Source organism: Vidua macroura, unplaced genomic scaffold, assembly GCF_024509145.1.
Source record: "Vidua macroura isolate BioBank_ID:100142 unplaced genomic scaffold, ASM2450914v1 whyUn_scaffold_128, whole genome shotgun sequence".
NCBI lineage: Eukaryota > Metazoa > Chordata > Aves > Passeriformes > Viduidae > Vidua > Vidua macroura.
Genome location: NW_026530549.1, coordinates 2,501 through 14,951, shown reverse-complemented (window position 1 = coordinate 14,951; position 12,451 = coordinate 2,501). Strand labels below are relative to the sequence as shown.

Genomic DNA, 12,451 nt, shown 5'->3' with positions numbered 1-12,451 from the left:
TTGAACTTGATCCCCAGCCCTTTTCCCTGTGAAACAAAAACCACCACTCCCGATTTTTATGCTAGTTTGCAGGAGGTTCTTGTCACTGCCAGGGCAGCCCGAATTTTCGGTGGGGGCAGTTTTGCTCCCTTGTAAATCTTGCACCGTTCGGACCTTGAGGTTGCATAATGTCATTTGGGGCCACTGACCTCTGGACCCAATCGCTGGTCCTTTTCCCTGTAAAACCAAACTCTCTCTCACCGTGTATTGATGTCTGTTCACTGGTGGTGTGCTTCACCCCGAGGTCAGCAAGAGTTCTTGGTGTTGGCATCTGTGGTCTGTGAGAAATCGTTCGCTGTCTGCAATTTTGGATGCAATTCCTGTTTGGCTAGGGGCACACAGAGAGGAAAGACTGTTAATTTCCTTGGAAAGCAAAGTCTGACACCCCATTGTTTAAGGGGCAGACAAAGGGCTGCGTGGGGGAGGGAACTCCCCACAGGACCTTTCTTCACCTCATCCCCCACTCCAAAGTGTCGCAGCCCCCTGTGTGACAAGCCGCTTTCAGAGAGTTACCTGGGCACACCTGCATAGGGAGCTGCTAGTCCAGAGGGCCTAACAGGGCTATTCCAAGCGTTCCTCCAGGAGCTATGGTTGGAACATCCAGCAGGGACTGGGGAGCAGCCAGACCCACCTGGGCACGGAGCATCCCTTTGAGAAAATGCCAAGGGAAGAGCCCTCTTGCCAAGGGTCAGCACCTGAGCAGGCCAGGCAGCATGTGGGGTTCCAGGGGAGAGCTTTCAGCTTTCCCCTTTTATTGTGTCAGCCCTTCCCTAGAACCCCCAGACCTTCCACAGCAGTCCCAGAAAAGAGAGGGCTTAGTAGGAGAAAAGGAGTTTAAATTGAGAGAAAAAGCTTCCTTTTCCATTATTTCTTGTGTTCAAATCGTGAGGGAATCCACTTTCCCTGCAATTTTAATGGTCTCAGTGGAAAGAATCCCTGCCTTTTCTATGCTGTTAGGGGTGTTAATTGACAGGGAATCCCCATTTTCCATTATTTTCCAGATTAAATAGAAGGGGAAAACCTTGATAATGTTTTTTATGGGTTTGAATTAAGGGTAACTGCATTTGAATTAAGGGTAACCCTTTGTGTTGTCCTAAGGCTTAAATTGAGGGGAAAGCCCAGCTGTCCCTCCTTCTTAAGGGTTTGGATTGAGGGGAAAATCCCTCTTTCTTCATCACTGGAGAGATTTAAAGTGAGGAAAACCCCTCTTTTCCCAATATTCTCGGGGATTGAATTAAAGGGCAGAAGACATTCATTTGCCATTGTATCAGTTTCAGCGGAGGTAACTGCCCCATTTCCTCCTGTTAAAGGCTTCACTTGAAGGAGGCTCTGTCTTTTCCAGCATTTTAAGGGTTTAAAACTACCTTTCAGGGCACTTCTTTCTGCACCCTAGGACTAAATATCTCAGAGCAGGGCAAGCCTGGCATGTACTTAATCTTTATGCTGCCCAGGAGGCTATTATTTTTCTTATTTTTATTTATAATGTAGATAGCCCTAGGTAGTAGTCCCAAGGAGACAGACTGTTCATATAATTAGTATTCTTCTCCACCCTACTTAGTCACAAGTGGAGTACTACTTAGTAGTCACTGAGGAATAATTATATAAGTTAACAGCAAATTACCCAACTTATCTAGCTATGCTGCCTAAAAACAAAGTTTTATTTCTTTTTTATTTTCAAATAAACAAAGTTTATTTCTTACCAGCTTTCTGCCCTTTTGTTCCAAGTAGTTGTAGCAAAAAAGAAAGTGCTGTCATTTCCCTGGAGAGTTTTCTTCTGTATCAAGCCCTTTACTCCCCTCGAATTCAAGTCAGAGGAGCCAAACAGCTGCAGCCACTCTGAGGGCTTTTATACCCGGTGGGATTTGCCCCTCTCCTTTCCCAGGCATTGTGGGAACGAGAGGCGGGCCCAATCAGGGGTATATTAACCCCAGCCTTTACCAGGGGCCTTCATTCCCTCTCTGGAATCTGCTGGGGTAAGAGCTCTCCTCTCATTTTGGTGAAGAGGCTCTTTCAGCTTATCTCAGGTTGTTTTCAGCAGGTGCTTTTGGGCATCTAAAGCAACAGAGGCTTTGAAGAGACTGTGAAGAAAACAACGTTGAATACAGGGAGTATTTAAGTTCATGATTTGGGTTTTGCATTCAGGGGTGGTAAGGTGGTTTTGTAATTTATGATTTTGTTTTGTTGTTTTTTGTTTTTTTTTTTTTTTTAGGAGGAGTCCAACTTCCTGCAACTCCAGGTTGTGTCAAGTACAACATTTTTTCAGCAGATTCATTGCGTCACAAAAGGTATCTGCCCTGTGTCAAAGATGATGTTTGAGATTGAGGCTTCAGATGAGTTGAGGATTGTGACTAGGAGAGGGAGAGTGAGCAGGGTGCCCGGTTAGGAGTTATTGTGGGGGGTTTTGAAGGTAGCAGGGTGAGAAATGGTGTCTATTTGAGGACCCCCCCAAGGCTTTTCACAAGCATAGCAGAGGCATTCGTGTGTCGTACAGCACACGAGCTCATCCACTGCACTCACAGAAATGCCATGTAACTTTGCCTCTCTCTAATCCAGGTGCCACTCATAATAACAGCCATAGCCTTGGACTCAGGATGAAGCTGGAGACTTGAGGACCCAGGCACGCTCAGAAGAGGATAAGTAGCTGACTTGCTGGGATTTGGTCCACGTAACACTAAACTCATGCATTGATTTTGCTGTTCTTTATTGTAACCGACTAAGAGGCTAACAGGCGATCACATGGCCCTCCGAGGTAGACTCATTTCAGGTCCAACCTGGATTCACATCACCCATCACCCAAAAGATAAGTCGGGGCCACAGCCTGGAGATGGGAGTAGTGGATTGGAAATTCCTGGGATAGATTTGAAAACTAGCAGAGGATAAAGGGATATCTTCTAAGGGGCCTCTTAGGACAGCTAAAGGGAGAGGCTCTACTTTTGATTGCAGCTGTAGGGTGTGCAGTGCAGAACAGTTCCGGTCCGTGTTGTGTTGTCCCATGTACCGTGTTATCTGGTGTGTCTTTGGGGTCCCTTGGATCAGATATCCCTGCCTTTTCCCCTCAAGGGCCTTAACACAAGCATCAGCCAGCATCTCTGGGTTCTCGAACGCTCGCACTTCTCGGCACGATGCCGATATCGTTCGTTCTTTTACCGGCGGGCTCGGCCATCTCTCTTGGTCGCATCTCCGAAGCATCGAGTCGGACGTCTTTTGAGGCCTCCTTCCCGGCCGTATCACCATCCATCCTTTCCAGCCACGAGCTGTAACATCCTGGGGCTTACCAGATTGTGTGGATATGGAAAGCATTCTAAACGTAGCATTGTCTCACAGCCATCCTGATCATTGTGACCAACAGTTCTTTTAACGGGTCACTCTGTTCCAGTCTTCTCCAGGAGCTCTTCTGCTCCTTAGAGCCTCCTCCATCCACCACTGCCAGAGCATCGGTCATCTCTTTTGGCATCCTCTCGCTCCTCGCCATTATTCTTCTTGCCAGGAAGTTATCATCCTTGTGTCACGCTGTTCGTATCATAACGTGTTGTTTGTGTCATAACGTGTTGTTTGTGTTTAGCGTCCCCTTGTTTGTCCCATCCTGTGTCACGGGTGTCTGCACATATTTGTCCCAGAGCTGTTCTGCCCTGCTGCATAGCCTGGTGTAATAGGATAAGTTCTGGGGACTTGAAATTTGCAGTGCAGGGTGTAGTTGGACTCTAGATGGTATTCCTAGATTGGCATAAGGTGTTTGCAGCTGTTAAGTTATCTTGCAACCATTTGACTTTTGTCCTAACTCTCTTTCAGATGCAGGTGGATTAAATCTGTGGCAGAGCCCCCCCAGTCCCTGGAGAGGGGGTTCCCCTAAGCAGGTCAGTCACCGTTTGTCTCTGCAGTGGAAGTATAAATGGTGACTGTGTGTTACAGTACTGTTTTCTGTCTTTATTTTTAGGCATTAAATCTGTATCTCTGCAGTCAAGGTGAGCAGTGACCGGTTGCAGAAACAGGTGTTCTCACTCAGGTCTCAATTTCTGGTGCAACTCTAAAGCCTCCATTCTTGTTTGTGTGCTTTAGGCAATCCACTCGGAGTATGCCAAGCCCCCGTCACCAACCAGCCGATGGACCGGGTTTCCTGTGCTCGTGAGTCCTCTGGAAGTATTTCAGGGCCGTGATGAAGCCTTGAAATTTTGTATTTCAAGGTCCCATCCGGGTAGCCTTTGGCAAGGGCCGAGGAGTTGCGGTGAGTCGCCGAGGTAGGGAGAGGGAGCCAGGGTCCACTTAGGTTTCAGCAATGCCGAGTCACTTTGTCTCTTCTCAACCCAGGCATACCCTGCGATGACGGTGTCAGCCTCCGAGCACAGCCAAAGCGTGCGGCCCAAGGAGCCGGGCATTCTGAGGAGAACGGTGAGTAGCAGAATTGCTGGGTTTTGTCCGTTGTACAGCTAAGATCACGCAGTGATGTTTGGTGTTCTCGATTGTAGTTGAGCAAGGGACTACAGCCCGGTGATCGTAAGAAAATTCCCAGCAGGCGAGGCGGCCTCCGTTCGCACGCGACGTGGATTCTCATCCCCGGATGTCCGAGAGATAAGTCGAGGGCTACGACCTTGAGAGGGGATGAAAGCGAGGCGCTGGGAGCGTTTTTTGAATCAGCTTTGGTGGCAGGGATGTGCAAGAAGTATCCACTTAGGCCACCTAAAGGGAAAGGGGTTTTTTTGATCACAGTGCTCAGGGCAGAGCAGTTCCGGTGTGTGTTGTGTCACTTGTCTATTGTGCATTCTGTGTGTTTGGGTATTTCGTGTCACATGGCTTTTTTACCTTAGCCCTTTGAGGGCCCTATCGGAAACCCTGGCCTCATTTTTGGCATCCGTGATCTCCGCATTCCTTGGACGGGCACCAGTGCAATAGGACTCTTGATTCCAGAGGTCAGACAGGCATCTGAATTGCATCTCTCTTTAGAAGCATCCAGTCAGATGTCTTTTAAGGTCTTGCTCTGAGCTGTGTCAACAGCCACACACCGCAATGATCCCTTAAAGCCGATTAGGACCGATAAGAATGCAAAGCTAGCTAGAGCCTTCGGACCGTAAAACATTCCTCTCTGCAGTTCTCTTAAGAAATCATTCTGTTAGCATCTTGTTCCTGCAGGGTTCTCTGAGCCTCATCGGCTCCGAGCGGTCCGTCTCACCTAGGTCATCTCGTTCCGCATTCTCCCGGCGCTCGCCGGCATTCTTCTCACCAAGAGCTCTCTCTCCCTGTCACGTCCCCTCGTTTGTCACGTTCTGTCCTGTGTCACGGGTGTCTGCACGTATTTGTCCCGGAACTGCTCTGCCCTGCTGCATAGCCTGTAACAGGACAAATCCCAGGAGTTGAAATTTCTGCTGCGGGGTGTAGTTGGGCTCTAGATTGTATTCGTAGATTGACATGTTTGGTGCTGTTAAGTTATCCTGCAGCCGTTTGACATTACTCCTACCTTTCTTTCAGATGCAGGCAGATTAAATCTGTAGCAGAGCCCCCAATCCCGGGTCAAGGGGTTTTCCCTGAGAAGGTCAGTCGCTGTTTGTGTTTGCAGGGGAAGCATAAATGGTGACTATGTTACAGCACTGTTCTTTGTCTTTATTATTAGGAAGTCCAGGCAGATAGCTGCAGCCAAGGCCAAGTGTGCCAGGTGAGCAGTGGACAGAAGCAGTTGTTCTCGCACAGGTCTCAGTTTCTGGTGCACCTCTAACCATCCGTTCTCATTTGCGTGCTTTAGGCCATCCACTCGGCATACGCTAAGCCCCTGTCATCAGGTGGCGGACGGACCGGGTTTCCTGCACTCGTGAGCCCTCCGGAAGTATGACGGGACCCCGTGATGAAGCCCACACATCTTGTATTTCAAGGTCCCGTCTGGGTAGCTCACGGGAACGGCCGAGGAGCTGCGGTGAGTCGGGGAGGTAGGGAGGAGGAGAGGGGGTCCACTCCAGTTTCAGCCGTGCCCAGTCACCTTGTCTCCACTTAACCTAGGCGTACCTCGTGACGGCAGCGTCGGCCTCGGAGCACGGCCGAAGCGTGCGGCCCGAACGCCAGGGCTCTCTTAGGAGAAGGTGAGTAGCAGAATTGTCAGGTTTTAGCCCATGTGCTGTTAAGATTGTGCACTGATGTTTCCTTTTCTTTGTCTTGGCAGACGAAGAGATAAGAGCCTGGTGACAGCTGGAACTTCCCAGACGGGGAGGTGGCCTTCTTTTGCACTCGACAGGGATTTGCACGCCCAGAAGTGTGCAAGATAAGTCGAGGGCTACGACCCACTGAGGGGAGGGAAGCGGGGTGCTGGCTTGGGACTGCCCGGAAGGGATTTTTGAGTCTGCTTTGGAGATGGGGATGTCTAAGAAGTGTCTCATTAGGCCACCTAAAGGGAAAGCGTCTCTTTTGATCTCAGTGCTGAGGTGCGCAGGGCAGAGCAGTTCCGGTGTGGGTCGTGTCACTTGTCTCTTGTGCATTCTGTGTTGTTTGGGTCTGTCACGTCACTTGTCTTTTTTTACCTTAGCTGTCTGAGGGTCATCTTGGCATCTGTGATCTTTGCGTTCCTCGGCCCGGCCCCAACGCCACAGGCCTTTTGACTCGGGAGTCCCGACAGGCATCGCAGTCGTATCTGTCTTTAGAAGCATCCGGTCAGATGTCTTTGAAGGTCTCGTTCTGAGCGGTAGCGACAGCCGCACACCCCAACGATCCATTATAGCGGCTTAGGACTTGTGAGAACGCCAAGCTAGGTAGCTCATTCTTACCGTAGGCTTTTCAGGCATCCGCTTGTGCAGTTCTCAGAAGACATAGTTTTCTTAGCATCTTCTTCCTGCAGGGTTCTTTGAGCCTCATCAGCTCCGAGCCGTCCGTCTCCCCTAGGTCATCTCGTTCCGCAATCTCTCTGTCCTCGCGGGCATTTTTCTCGCCAAGAGATTTTTCTCCTCGTGGCGTCCCCTCGTTTGTCGTGTCCTGTCCTGTGTCACGGGTGTCTGCACATATTTGTCCCGGAGCTGCTCTGTCCTGCTGCATAGCCTGGTGTAATTGCACAAGTCCTGGAGACCTGCAATTTGGAATGGGGGATGTAGTTGTATTCTAGATGGTATTCCTAGATTCACACAGGATGCTTGGACCTGTTAAGTTATCCTACAGTTGTTTGAATTTTCTCCTAACTTTCTTTCAGATGCAGACATTTAAGATCTGTGGCAGAGCGCCCCTCCTGGGTCAGGGGGTTTTCCCTGAGAAGGTCAGTTGCTGTTTGTATTTGCAGGGGAAGCATAAATGGTGACTATGTTACAGCACTGTTCTTTGTCTTTATTATTAGGAAGTCCAGGCAGATAGCTGCAGTCAAGGCCAAGTGTGCCAGGTGAGCAGTGGACAGAAGCAGTTGTTCTCGCACAGGTCTCAGTTTCTGGTGCACCTCTAACCATCCGTTCTCATTTGCGTGCTTTAGGCCATCCACTCGGCGTACGCTAAGCCCACGTCATCAGGTGGCGGACGGACCGGGTTTCCTGCACTCGTGAGCCCTCCGGAAGTATGACGGGACCCCGTGATGAAGCCCACACATCTTGTATTTCAAGGTCCCGTCTGGGTAGCTCACGGGAACGGCCGAGGAGCTGCGGTGAGTCGGGGAGGTAGGGAGGAGGAGAGGGGGTCCACTCCAGTTTCAGCCGTGCCCAGTCACCTTGTCTCCACTTAACCTAGGCGTACCTCGTGACGGCAGCGTCGGCCTCGGAGCACGGCCGAAGCGTGCGGCCCGAACGCCAGGGCTCTCTTAGGAGAAGGTGAGTAGCAGAATTGTCAGGTTTTAGCCCATGTGCTGTTAAGATTGTGCACTGATGTTTCCTTTTCTTTGTCTTGGCAGACGAAGAGATAAGAGCCTGGTGACAGCTGGAACTTCCCAGACGGGGAGGTGGCCTTCTTTTGCACTCGACAGGGATTTGCACGCCCAGAAATGTGCAAGATAAGTCGAGGGCTACGACCCACTGAGGGGAGGGAAGCGGGGTGCTGGCTTGGGACTGCCCGGAAGGGATTTTTGAGTCTGCTTTGGAGATGGGGATGTCTAAGAAGTGTCTCATTAGGCCACCTAAAGGGAAAGCGTCTCTTTTGATCTCAGTGCTGAGGTGCGCAGGGCAGAGCAGTTCCGGTGTGGGTCGTGTCACTTGTCTCTTGTGCATTCTGTGTTGTTTGGGTCTGTCACGTCACTTGTCTTTTTTTACCTTAGCTGTCTGAGGGTCATCTTGGCATCTGTGATCTTTGCGTTCCTCGGCCCGGCCCCAACGCCACAGGCCTTTTGACTCGGGAGTCCCGACAGGCATCGCAGTCGTATCTGTCTTTAGAAGCATCCGGTCAGATGTCTTTGAAGGTCTCGTTCTGAGCGGTAGCGACAGCCGCACACCCCAACGATCCATTATAGCGGCTTAGGACTTGTGAGAACGCCAAGCTAGGTAGCTCATTCTTACCGTAGGCTTTTCAGGCATCCGCTTGTGCAGTTCTCGGAAGACATCGTTTTCTTAGCATCTTCTTCCTGCAGGGTTCTTTGAGCCTCATCAGCTCCGAGCCGTCCGTCTCCCCTAGGTCATCTCGTTCCGCAATCTCTCTGTCCTCGCGGGCATTTTTCTCGCCAAGAGATTTTTCTCCTCGTGGCGTCCCCTCGTTTGTCGTGTCCTGTCCTGTGTCACGGGTGTCTGCACATATTTGTCCCGGAGCTGCTCTGTCCTGCTGCATAGCCTGGTGTAATTGCACAAGTCCTGGAGACCTGCAATTTGGAATGGGGGATGTAGTTGTATTCTAGATGGTATTCCTAGATTCACACAGGATGCTTGGACCTGTTAAGTTATCCTACAGTTGTTTGAATTTTCTCCTAACTTTCTTTCAGATGCAGACATTTAAGATCTGTGGCAGAGCGCCCCTCCTGGGTCAGGGGGTTTTCCCTGAGAAGGTCAGTCGCTGTTTGTGTTTGCAGGGGAAGCATAAATGGTGACTATGTTACAGCACTGTTCTTTGTCTATTATTAGGAAGTCCAGGCAGATAGCTGCAGTCAAGGCCAAGTGTGCCAGGTGAGCAGTGGACAGAAGCAGTTGTTCTCGCACAGGTCTCAGTTTCTGGTGAAAGTCTAAGCATCCCTTTTTTTTTTTTTTTTTATTTTAGGCAGTTCTCTCGCGAGATGTCTCTGATCCCAGATGTCTGAGGCCAGGTGGGTGCAAGCTTAAGGTGTAGGTGGGCGTACTTGTCAGGTCAGGGTGGTGGTCTTTTCTCAGTATCTCCGTGTGGTTTTTTTTGCTTTGTTTCTTTGCAGGTGTCATTGCTGCCCTAGGCGTGTGAAGGAACAGAGTCAAGCGGGTGAGTCGGCATTTAGGCTGGGTGACTCATAGGTGACCGTTATGCGGCAGCACGCTAAGCCTGTACCTTTTCCTTTTGTAGGTATCCTCCTGGCAGCCTGTTGAGTCGCATCAAGATTTCAGGTGAGCGGTGCGTCAGAGTTCCGGGGATTCCTCTTTTGCAGGGCGCTAGTTGCATTTTCTGTTTTGTCTTAGGTACCGTGAGGAGGCGCATAGCTGAAGTTTGGAAACGGCAGCACCGAAGCGGATGTAGAGAACATGTCGCCGTCCACGTCCGGCTGACGATGGATTTTGTCCGGTCGTCTTGCAAAAGCTAAGTGTCGGGGCCAGTAGGTGGGAGAAGGGGAAAAACCTTTACTATCACAGGAGACAATTTGATGTTAGCTTAGAGGAGAGGCCCATAGTGGGACGGGCCCCTCGGAAGCAGAGGGAGAGGGTTTCTCCTCAGCCTCACCAGAGTCTTCGCTGGGCAGGGCAGTTCCGATCCGTCTTCGCGTCCTCGCGAGGTTTGCGTCGGCGGCCTTCTTTGACTCTCGACGTCGTCGTGGATCTTTTCACCCGAGGAGCTCGCCTTCACGTCCGGAGCTATAGCCACGGTCACGCCGTAGTCATCGCTTTCTTGTCCAGGCCTACTGAGCTTCTTAGGCTTCCTCTTAAGTCCTTTGGCACTAACATCTTGAAAGGAGTTAAATTTCATCATCACATGCTATTGCCCTAGGGCTTTCTTTCCTTTGGCATCATCGGCCTATGACTCATCTTGGACTAGCAATCTTGGGTCCATAAGGTGGAACTGCCAGGCAGTTTTCACTCGTGTCTGTGTTATGTCGTCCGTGTCTGTGTTATGTCGTCCGTGTCTGTGTTATGTCGTCCGTGTCTGTGTTATGTCGTCCGTGTCCATTGATTTCTGCATCATTGGCCTTTGTTACATCTCGAGGCTTTATCGGCATTGTTCTCTGCCGTATCGGCCATATTTTACTCGTGTACCTTCCTGGATATCGCTTATTCCGGCATCATTACATTTTTACTTTTTGAGACGGGAAGAAGTACAGGAGACGTTCTCATCCATCTTCCTTCTCACCTTTGGTAGCGCCTTCTCTTCCCGTGCCATTCTCTTGGACTTCTAGAGGGAGCATATTAGACCCTCATCACCTGACCGCAGTAGTTCCGTAGCTTGCGCCTTCTCAAAGGCTATAGGGCTCGACAATTAATCTTCCGGAGAGTTACGTCAAGTCCTCACTTATATTGTATCTACGTCGGCATATATTGTACGTGCTTAGGTTGTACCTACCTATGTTGGCTTATACTGTATGTGCTTATATTGTATGTACTTATGTCGTATGTACCTATGTCGGTTTATATTGTATGTACTTATACTGTATGTTCCTACGTTGGCTTATATTGTGCATATATTGTATGTACCTACCTTGGCTTATGTTGTACATGCCTCTGTCGTGCCACTTACGATCGGAGCTGCCCTGCCCAGGCGCGTAGTCACAGTTAGGTAGAGCAGTTATAAAACTTTACAGTTCATCTGTCTTCTATGGGGGTTTTGGGTACAAAATTTATGGACCCGGAGCGGGAATAGCTGCTAGCCGTCAGATAGTCACTCGTCTCCCGTCGTCTCTGTCGTCTCGCAGGTCCCCGGGTCCCTACACGTTATCCCGGAATCTACCGCTAGACATCGAAGAGCCGCGGTCAGAAGACGCGTCGAAGCGGCAACATAGCGTTTCAAGTAAGGGTCGCAGTCAGCGTGTAAGCGGAAGAGCGTGTGAGAGAGCGTGATTGTCCGTGTCTGTCTGTGAGAGCTTGTGTCTCCAGGTGTGAGTGTGTGTTGACCGGTTCTAACCTTGTGCGTATGGCCTTTGCCTTTCAGGTTTTTCAGCTCATTTTTAAATTTAGAATAAAAAATCCCCAGCCGGGGTTTTTTTTTTTTTCCCCCCGGCTGGGTTTTTTTTTCCTCGGTCCCAGCCGGTCCGCGAGGCGAAGTTCATCGCCAAAGTTGGGAGGCGGACCGTCCCGGGACCGGGGTTTTCGTCAGGCAGGAGGATTTTTTAGGAGGCTCCCGGGGACCACGTTCCCAAGGAACAACGATTGCTGGGGCGTAACGGAGCGGTTGAAATGAGAGCGACGGTGAGTTTGCGTGGAATGTGAAGGAGGTGGTCACGGTGGATGACTGTTGTTTTCTGTGTGCTATTTTTTTTTTTGGTCTTTCCTCTAACAATCAGACAAAATGTAATGTAAATAGAAAAAATGTTATATTGTGTTAATATGCGTTCGGTTTCTATTGCCCCGTATCGTTCCGTGTTTGCTTTCGCCGCCGCATTTCCCATACGGCTCCGTACGTAAGTCGGATTTCTACCAGTCAGCGTACGGATTGTATCTACGCTCCCATTCGTATACATCGTTTCTATGTGTTTTGCTGGAGTGTAAATAAAAAAATCATTCAATAAAGTTGAATCAACCCTAATAAAGATGCCCCCCGCTCCCTCCCCCTCCCCCTTTGGCTCCTGTGTTTTTTTGGTGTGGTTTAGTAATTTTTTTTTCCCCACTGTATTTCTTCCTTTGCTTCGTCTCTTAGTTTTCTTTCTGTCACATCATTTCTGTCCGTCCCTAACTTTGTTTCTGTTTCTCACTGTTTCTAACTCTCTCTCTCTGCTTCTCTGTTTCCCTGTATGTATTTTCTTCTGTTTCTCTATTTCACTATTTCTAACTATTTATTTTTCTCTCTAGTTGATGCTTTTACTCTTTATTTCTTTTTCTCTCCAGCTTCTCTTCTTTTTTTTTCTCTATTCTTTTCTTTTGTCCTCTTTTTCACTCTCACCCTCTTTCTTTTTCACTGTACCCCTTCTCATTTTTTTACTCTTTGCCACTTAAGTCCCCACTTAAGTCCCCCTCTTTCTTTATTTCCATCTTTTAATTTCTAACTTTGTTTCCCTTTCTAGCTTTCAAAAAGCAGCAGTAGAAACTTTCAGGCTCCCTGGGAGTAAAAAAAAAAAAAATAAAAAACAAACTTTAAATAATTATTTAAAAAAAAAAAGAATTTACTCCCCGGGAGCCTAAAACTTTCTACTGCTGCACTGGACATATAGTTTTTCTTC

The 12,451-nt window shown here is 49.2% G+C and overlaps 1 long non-coding RNA gene across 1 annotated transcript; it reads left to right on the top strand.

Annotated features, from left to right (window-relative positions):
• The first annotated feature begins 9,189 nt into the window (after positions 1–9,189).
• LOC128802638 (uncharacterized) lies at positions 9,190–10,535 on the top strand. The gene is made up of 4 exons (XR_008435518.1): positions 9,190–9,208; positions 9,311–9,354; positions 9,436–9,476; positions 9,549–10,535. It is a non-coding gene; the product is annotated as an uncharacterized LOC128802638 (long non-coding RNA).
• Positions 10,536–12,451: the final 1,916 nt, after the last annotated feature.